Below are 9,514 nucleotides of genomic sequence, written 5' to 3' on the forward strand. Positions count from 1 at the left end.
TGTTTGTTGCGACAAGTTTTCTAACCAATTGCATTGTGAGTGTCAAATGACATTTACCGAAAAACATAGGAAACACATATCCTCCACTCTTCATGATACCAAAATTTATATCCTTCTTTCACTTGTTAAAATAGTTTTTCGTGTTTGTGAGTTTATTCTTAATTTCACTCACATATGCGGAACGTTACGTTTAAACCTTAAACATGAAAAACATTTCAACTGCATTTATGTTTAAAAGGAACTGCCGCTAAGTAGAAAGCTTTGTTCTAATTTCAATTTAAATGTTCTAAATTTAACGTTGGTTATTTCTGTTACAGTTAGAAATTTTTGACTGAAGACATTTTAGACAAAAAACTAAAAACGAACAATAAAATAACAGGAAGCTTACAAGTTGCTGTTAAAAACATTTTAACTGACGTATTTGTTTTTTTGAGTTTTAATTACGAGGTAATTTTAATTTGTATACATTAAACTCAATCAGATAAATCTTTCAATTTGTGTTATTAAGGTTAAATAAAACTTATAAAAAGTATTACGTGAGAAAATTTAAGCGTATCGTGATGGCGCGATAACCAATCTTAAAGAATTCAATTAGGCTAACGGAAACTCTGAAACTTCTTATCGTATAAAATATAAGAAATAAACAAAATATTACTGAAACCGTTATATGCTAACTGAACACGATGTTAAAAAGCAAACCTATGTTATTTCTTAAAATGGTGACGAACGTTCATTCCGCTAACATAATTGTAAGTTATTAACGTCACTCAAAAGAACCGCAATGAAAATGGAAGCTTAATAGTGTACGCACACCTGAAACTAAACTATCGAACAACTGTTTAGTCTTCGATACCTATAAGCTTATATAGTGGTGCGCACACTACTGGATTTTAGTTGTGCAACTAAACAGTTGAATTGGCTGCAAAACAATCGCACAATTGTTGTGCGATAGTTTATTCAAAGATGTCCGCCCGCTCTAAATATGACGAAAACATATGGCTATGGGCCGCAATCTATCAAGTTGTGTTAATCTTACTTTAAAAAGCTTTTATGGATACGTAAACACCAAATGGTTGGTATACTAATTTATATTCGCATAGTATCGCATTGAATCGCGTGCTATCTCGTACTATCGTGTTGCGTCGCATTTGTCTTTAACCTAGGTAAAAGATTGCATATGAATACAATAGACAATCACACAACTGTTGTCTTTTTTATTTCAAAGATAATGTGAGATATGAGAATACGTTTTATACAAGTGATACGACAATGGAAACACAGTTTCATAACAATCCTGCAATCCATCATAAGGATTAAGATCGTTCGTGTTTTACTAGTTATACGATCGAAATGTCACATCAATCATACGAATTGAAAACATTACTTAAGGACATATAGACATACTAGCTTTCGCCCACGACTCCGTCCGCGTGAAATTAAAAAAAAAGTAGCATATAGGTTCTTTTTTTTATAACATAAGGTGGAAAACAAGCAAGCGGTCACCTGAATCCTCCAAAATGGCGAAGAGACCGCTGCCCATAGACACCCGCAATTGCAGATGCGTTGCCTACCCTTATCTGACAGAGGAGGAGACGCACATAAAGAGGATATCTCCCCTTCCTATGTATCTCCTCCTCCGTCAAATCCACTTCCTCTTCCCATCCTCTCCTTATAAGAAAAGGGTGGTAAAGAGAAAGGGAATTAGGCCTACGGCACCACACTCATCAGACGAAACACGGAATTACTTCCATTTCACGCCTGTCTTCTGTGTGGTCGTGGTATTACACCGGGCGTGCCGGCCTATTCGTGCTAAGATGTTAAAGCGGGTACTACCACTGTTAAAACTCTTCCAGACTATCCTTTACATCCATGCCAAATTTCATCGAGATCTGTTCAGCAGTTTAGACTACAAACTCTAACAAACATCCATCCATCCATCTAAACTTTCGCATTTATAATATTAGTAAGATTAGTAAAATACGAAAACTACTCTATAATTTAACTTATAATATCACTGGATCAAAGGCATCGAACATCAATAGTCTGTAAAAATCGAATAAAAATGATTCTATTACTTATTTATACTAGGCAATGAGTCTAGTTTACAATACATCAGCCTAGCTTTTTATAGTATAATATGAGGGTGCAGCAGAGGATCGCCTAAATCACGATATTTTCAATTTTAAACGAATAGTCGAACTGTAGAGTTCAAAGTTGACTACACACCTTCAGTTTTAACTGTTCGATTCTACTGTACGGTAAAAATTGCCGCACTTATAACATTTTTAGTACTGTAGTTTGAGATAATAATTTAGTTAGATTTAGTAACATTTGTTTTTGTAGCGAAAAGTTTCGAATGTAAGCTTTATTCTGAATGAATATTTAACGAACGTGTCCTATTATTATTCGAGGATAGAAAATCAGCGACTATTTAAATATAACACACATAAAAAAACATACAGACGAATTGAGTACCTCCTTCTTTTGGGAAGTCGGTCAACAAAAATGCTTTTTAAAACATTTCACATTTTAACGTTTTACCCATACCTAGCTCACTTATTAGATTTCATTTAGTTGGACCAGGATACTGTAGACTAATTCCGAGAACATTACTTTGCTGGAGTGGTTTTATTAACTGAAGTATAATGCTTTTGAGATTGTTAGTGAACTAGGTAACAAATTCATACATTACCGTATCCTGCGTTTTCTTGTAATCGCACGAATATAGGAGGGGGAAATGTCCTCTTTATGTGCATGTTCTACCGTATCGATTAAGGGTAGGCAACGCATCTGCAATTGTCAAATATCTATGGGCAGCGATGACTTCGCCTTTTCAGCAGAATCAGGTGGCCGGTCGCTTGTTTGCCACCTTGTGATATATAAAAAAAGTTTGGTAATCGCAAATACAAAACTCCATGGATCAAAACGATTAGTGTAAGCTATATATTGCTCATAGCTCATATAAAAACAGTCTAATAAAGAATGAGAGTTATATGAACAACCTGTCATTTATACGTAACGTATTCCCTAATGACCGCATTTCTACGTCATCTGTCTTGCTCTTGTTTGTACGAACACAAAAACAAAGCTTTACCTACAATCGCTTGCTCCTTAATGTGGTGTTAAGAACGTACGAAAACATTTAAAAAATAAGCCTTTTTACTTGCACTTTGACATGAATTACATTTTAGATGTTATTTAGACTTTGGATTTCCAATTCTACTACTAGCTGTTCCCGTTTCTGTAAAACTTTAATTTGAATACTAGCTGTTGCCCGCGACTTTGTCAACGTGGAGTTTAAAAGTTTAAAATAGGACAAAAGTGATTGAAGCCTAAAACACATACACCTTCTTTCTTAGTACGTATTTATTTAGTAGTATACGTAGTAACAGAAACATCTATGCAAGATGTCAAAATTCAAATGCTAAAATGACAACGACGGCCTTTGCCATTGGCTGACAATTACCGTTACCATGGCAATCTTATTGCTATTGGCTTGTTATTTAATGCCTTTTTCGCGTGTGATTTTTCAAATTTACTCACTAATGTTAATAGCGTGAAAATACCTAGCCTGTAGCATGTCGTAAGTGTAAAAGAGTATTTTATAATAAAAGAATTTACCTTAAATATACTATGATTAACATAACAAAGAAGTGTGTGTTTTATTTTTATTATATCAAATATATGTAGCTGTTTCCGTGCGGCTTCATCCGCATGAAATTCAGAATTTTTTTTTAATGTTTAATTTTTTTTTTCAAATTATCAATAGAAAATGTCAAAATGACATGACATGACAAACCTTAGCAATCTATTTTTCTTGATGTTGGCAGCAACTTATGGTCTCTTTCCACATTAGGGTTTTTATCCAAAATATTTACCCATAAATTTAACGGCATAAAAAAATAGCCTAAAGCATGACGTAGGTGTAGGGCTTTTTATTAAAAACAGTATTATTCAAAAACATGATGTAATTGCTGACATCTAAGGCAACAAAGAAGTGTGTGTTTGCGCTTTATTATAATAGTATAGATATATAGTATAGATAGATAGATAATAATTGAATCTGTTTGTACAAATTGAACTATAAAAACGAATACCGTAAATAATATATTTGAATTGCAGATTACTCTCGTTACGGCAGTCTGGGCCATTTACAAAATGACGCACATTTAGCTTCAGCTGTTTTTATCGTGCAACTGATTCACGGATGTTTAGAATAATATACTTTATCGAATAATCTTTATGAACGTGGATCAGATTAGATTAATCTTACTAATATTATAAATGCAAACATCTAGGATGTTTGTTTGTTAGTGTGTAGCCTAAACAGCTGAACGGATTTCGGTGAAATTTGGTACAGATGTAGAGGGTAGTCTAAAAGAATACATAAGCTACTCACTTTCCTTTTTTTATTTTATTTTATGCGAACGAAGTCGCGGGCGATAGGTAGTAATATTTTAAATGTAAAATTTTAGATAAATAGATGAATGTTTGATAGAGTTTGTCACTTAAAGGGCTGAACGGATTTCGATAAGATTTAGCAATAATGTAGAGCATAGTCTGGAAGAACATATAGGCTATTTACTTTTTTTAATCCCAGGCTGACTGGCTGGCGATAGCTTGGTTTAGTTATATTTATTAAAATAACTATAGCCTCTACATTTACATTGTTTACTGTTTTAAATTCGATATTTTTAATTGGCACATTAGCTGATATGTTAATTTGTGTAAACAGTTTCGCCTGTTTGTTGCTGACGAGTCATGTACGCCACAAAATTAGTTCTGTAACGTTCGACATCAATTGACAATTCAATTACGTTGGCAATAGAAAATCAAATACTACATTTTTTTAATAAAATTAGAATTGTGTAATTTTTGAGTTGCAGTAAATAGTTTTGAATTTTTCAGCGGACTTAGGTATGTTTGAGAATGGAGTTTAAAACCTAACCGAACCTTTTTTCACATAACTATACCTACTCTTCTGTTATTCGCTAGAATGAATTAAGTAAGCTACAATACTGAAATAACGATAACTTTATTTTGATGGTATTGATTTTACCAATGTGAATCTAAAAAGAAACTAAAAAAAGACTTAAAAACGCGTTACATTTAAAGAATGCTATATTAAAAAAAGAAATGGATTGCGTCTATCGTCACATATCAAAATGGGAGAAAACACGAAGACGATATATTTTATATTTTAGTTTATTTATTTATTTAACGCTTTGAAAACTTACAGCCTAACCTTACCTGTTGCCGACTTTACGAGTATAGGATCAGGTTGACGACGTTTTAAGTAAAAAAATCTAGATGGCGTTTTACTTATCCTCTTATCTGTATAAAACGTATATAAAACCTTTAACTCCATCTGCGGTTCAAGAGGTTTTAAGATTTTAAATCCATAAAGTGGATCCGCATCCGATGGAAGATCCGCAGAATAGTGGTAGAGTAAAAAGTTTTAAACTTCATTACGGTTCAAAATTTTAAGAAGCCTTTTTTAAATTTCATAGCGCAATGTCATTCGCTTCTACGTCAAGGTTAAAAGTCAATAAAATTAAAATCAACATTCATAATAAGCTCAAACATCACATATATTTAACTGTGGATAAAAATATATGAACTTTTAAAACGAGCCTTTAAAAACATACGTTTTAATCTAAAACTCGTAGTTGCCATCGGCATTATGACCCCATAAGCGCTTTATTAAAAGTTTAAATAACTATAAAAGACAGTGTCTACTCTCATTGCATGGTTACCGTGATACCAAGCTTGTATTGTATCAACTTCAAGTCGTGTGGAAGCTAGTGTTGTGCAAGAGCGGGCGCGATTGTCGATTGTTTCTATGTCAATTCAACTGTTTGGTTGCACAACTAAAAAACGAGTAGTGTGCGCACCTCCATATAGCTCAGAGGAATCAAACGGCGACTAATAAGTTGTGCGCACGTTCTTAGCTAAACACCTAACCAACTCATCAAAAATGGAGCTTTCTTTAGACTAATGTTTTAAAAAAAATTACCAAAGAGATTGGTATCCCACATAGTTTTCTCGCAGAAATTAAAACTAATTTACTTGCCAATTTTTTTAGAATAAGAACAAAATTATACCTCATTCAATTAACTTCTAAACAACTATAAGAATACGTAAAGCCATAAAAACTTTCTCTAGTAAAGAGTGTGTTTATAAAACCTTGTAATTTTATACCTGCCCGTCCCATTACCGTAATATACTCGTAAAAGCTTTTGTATTTTTTACTACTGGATATTATCCTTGCGTAAGAATGCCAAGAAGTAATGATTAACCACTAAGGTTGAAGCTGGAGAAAAAATACCACTCAATTAAAAGGATTTTAGAAACAAAACAGAAATACATATAAAAACTATTGACATATAATACAATTATGAAATAAATATCAATATTTATGTTAGAAACAGCAAGTGATGATTGGTATCACGTTACTTTCTTCAAATATGTATTGAAAGTTGACTACTTAACTAATTAATAAAAGCCACGTTTTTCTTGGAAGCCAATAATCGTGTCTAAAGTCCGAGAATCGTTTTAATTAATAAAATGATTCTATAAATATAACAAACTAGCTGTTGCTTGCGACTTCGTCCGGATGGAATTATAAAAAATTTAAAGTAACTCACTTATAACATTGCTTTTTACTGGAGTAAGAATTTTTAGAATCGGCTTTTTGAGTAATTTCATTATATACGTAAATCCAAAAATACAAGTATTTCCTCCCTATAATATTACTAGCTTTCACCATCGATTCCATCCACGTGTAATTAGAAAAAAACAAAAGGAAATAGCCTATGTGTTCTTCCAACCTATCCTCTACATCTGTGTCAAATTTCATCTAGATCCATTCAACCGTTTAGACTAAAAACTCTTACAAACATCCATCCATCTAAACTTTCGCATTTATAACATTAGCAAGATAATATTTTAGACAATAAAATGAGATAATATCACGATTAGTGTAATTTAAGGGTCAATCAAAACTCAACTTTTAATTCAAACATTTTAAGTAAAAATTGTGTTAAGAAGATACGGATAAAAAATATAACGTTTGTAAGTAAAACTATTGGAAACCTTGAAAGATTGTTTCTTCGCTGAAATAATGAAGGTCGCATGATTTATTGCGCTATAATTCTTACATCCCGACAGTGAGGTTGCAGACAATATTGGTGCTAAGGTAAAATATAAATTAACCTTTATTTTTCTACCATTGATCATATATATCTTTATCTACATTAATATTATAAAGAGGAGGGATTTATATTTTTGAATTTTCGTATGTATTCGATTAGCGTAAAAACTACTGAGCCGATTTCAAAAATTCTTTCACTATTGGAAAGGTAATTTATCTGTGCGTAACATAGGCTATATTTTTTTTATGTCACGGGGTCGAGTTATATATAACAAAAAAAGATACAACTTGCGTAGTTTTTTATTGGACGTTTAAGTTTTTAAATTATGGTTTGTTTATTATGGATTTCGATTATCCAAACACTTATTTAATAACTCTACTGGTTTTAAAAAATAAAGAGAAAACAATAATACAATTTGTTAAATTATTATATTTGACACAATTACTCTAACCTATTGTAATAACATTACAGTTAACAGCAATGGAAAAGAATATGACAGAAAACGTTAAGAAAAGACCAATTCCGTACCAATTATTTTAAAGAGAGTCTCCTGGAAACTACTAATGCCGCGTCAAAAGAATTTTCTAATTTAAAACATAAAATTCTCCGACTCTAGGTTCATTTGGATTCGCAATCATAAGTTTTTCAAATGCTTCTGAAATAGGATTCGGAAAGTTATTATGTAAGCATTTATATGCATTCATGTCGTATTGGACGTGAACACCGAGTTAATTTCCACTCTAATACGTTTTACTCATATTTTAAATACCATAAGTTGAAACGTAGCAAATTTAACATAGATTATGGGAAGATTAAAGAGATTTTTTTAATAGTTTACTGTGTTAGAGAGAAAAAATTATAATTTAAGGTTTAATCAATTTAAAGACATGTGTATATAAATAAAGTTTTAAAACTTCTCATATTCTACTGCAAGATGGTCTTCTTATAATAAGAGAAGTGCAAGAATCGCAAAATGGAATTCCATAATCTTTGCCTACCATATTAGGTTGTTATTATGGGACTCCGTCCGCGTGGAATTAAAAAAAAGGCAAAAGTAAGTGGCCTATTTGTTTCTCCAGACCACAGTCTATATCAATGCCAAATTTTAACGTGATCCGTTTAGCAGTTTAGGCTACAAACTCTAACAAACATCCATCCATCTAAACTTTTGCATTTATAATATTATTCAAATTTGAATAATTCTATACAAAATTAAATACGAATATTTGAGTTATACTATATTTTTATGTAAATTGTCTAAACTATTATGCCGCGTTAAAGTGTCATCTTTCTAGTTCACCAACAGCACAGACAACTCTTTATATCACTCTACAGTAACTTAGCCATTCTGCTCGCTTCCAAATGCAATAGATGTCGCGGGTGTCATGCACTAGTTCAATTTACTCGCAAATAGCATATTTCATGGGTTATTGCTGTTTCAGGGTAAAATTGAACATTACATGAAGTTAAAATTTTAACTTTTATATCTATTTACTAAAATTAAATATGAGTTACATTTTTATACATTTGACATGTTTCGTATTTCTCTAGAATTTCATTAATGTAAAGTCGTATTTTTATAAGTATTTTATTATATAGTTCATTTCGACAGTGAAATTATCTGTAGAGTATGGCCACACTGTTTACTTGTGTCATGGTGTCATGCCAGCAAGTCAGTCGTATCCGAGTCACCGATGGGAGTGGACGTCCACTACGCTTTCACAACTTTCGAGATAAAAGATAGACGCCAGGATAGCAGTCAATAGAGGTTCATTGTCTCTGCCTACTCCGGGTTACGATTATTTGTGTGTGTGTGTGTGTTTAATTTAATACATCAATTCATATTGTTCTCTAATAATCAGCCCAATCAACACATTTCGTCAGGAAATGTGTAATAAAAATGTGATTTGTGCAAAGAAAAAAAATTGTCAGTTTAATCGAACAAAGCCGAACCGAGGGAATTTCATTTCATTCTTTTAGATCTTATTGAAATTGCGGTTGCGATGAAATACGAGAGAACATTATAAAAATGTCTCGTGAAAGCTTCAAAAGTATGCTATAATTGAATATTTTTTGACTTCATTCACATTTAAAATACTCTAAGACTACCTCTAATATAATTAAACTAAGCTAAGGGAGCTTTTTAGTGAGATGTAATATGAGAAATAATGCACGACTTTAATAATTTTTAAACCTCTGAATACATCTAATTTTGTTGTTGTTTATTGCAGAGCAGTAGCTGTATAATTATTGTCAAAGCTTAAGCTCCTGACCACGACTTGGTCTTTGCGGAAATAAAGATATTTTAAAAAATATAGGTTACTCATTATAGTGTACCTTTCTAATGGTATTATAACATT

Source organism: Papilio polytes, unplaced genomic scaffold (genome assembly GCF_000836215.1).
Source record: "Papilio polytes unplaced genomic scaffold, Ppol_1.0 DF822178.1, whole genome shotgun sequence".
NCBI lineage: Eukaryota > Metazoa > Arthropoda > Insecta > Lepidoptera > Papilionidae > Papilio > Papilio polytes.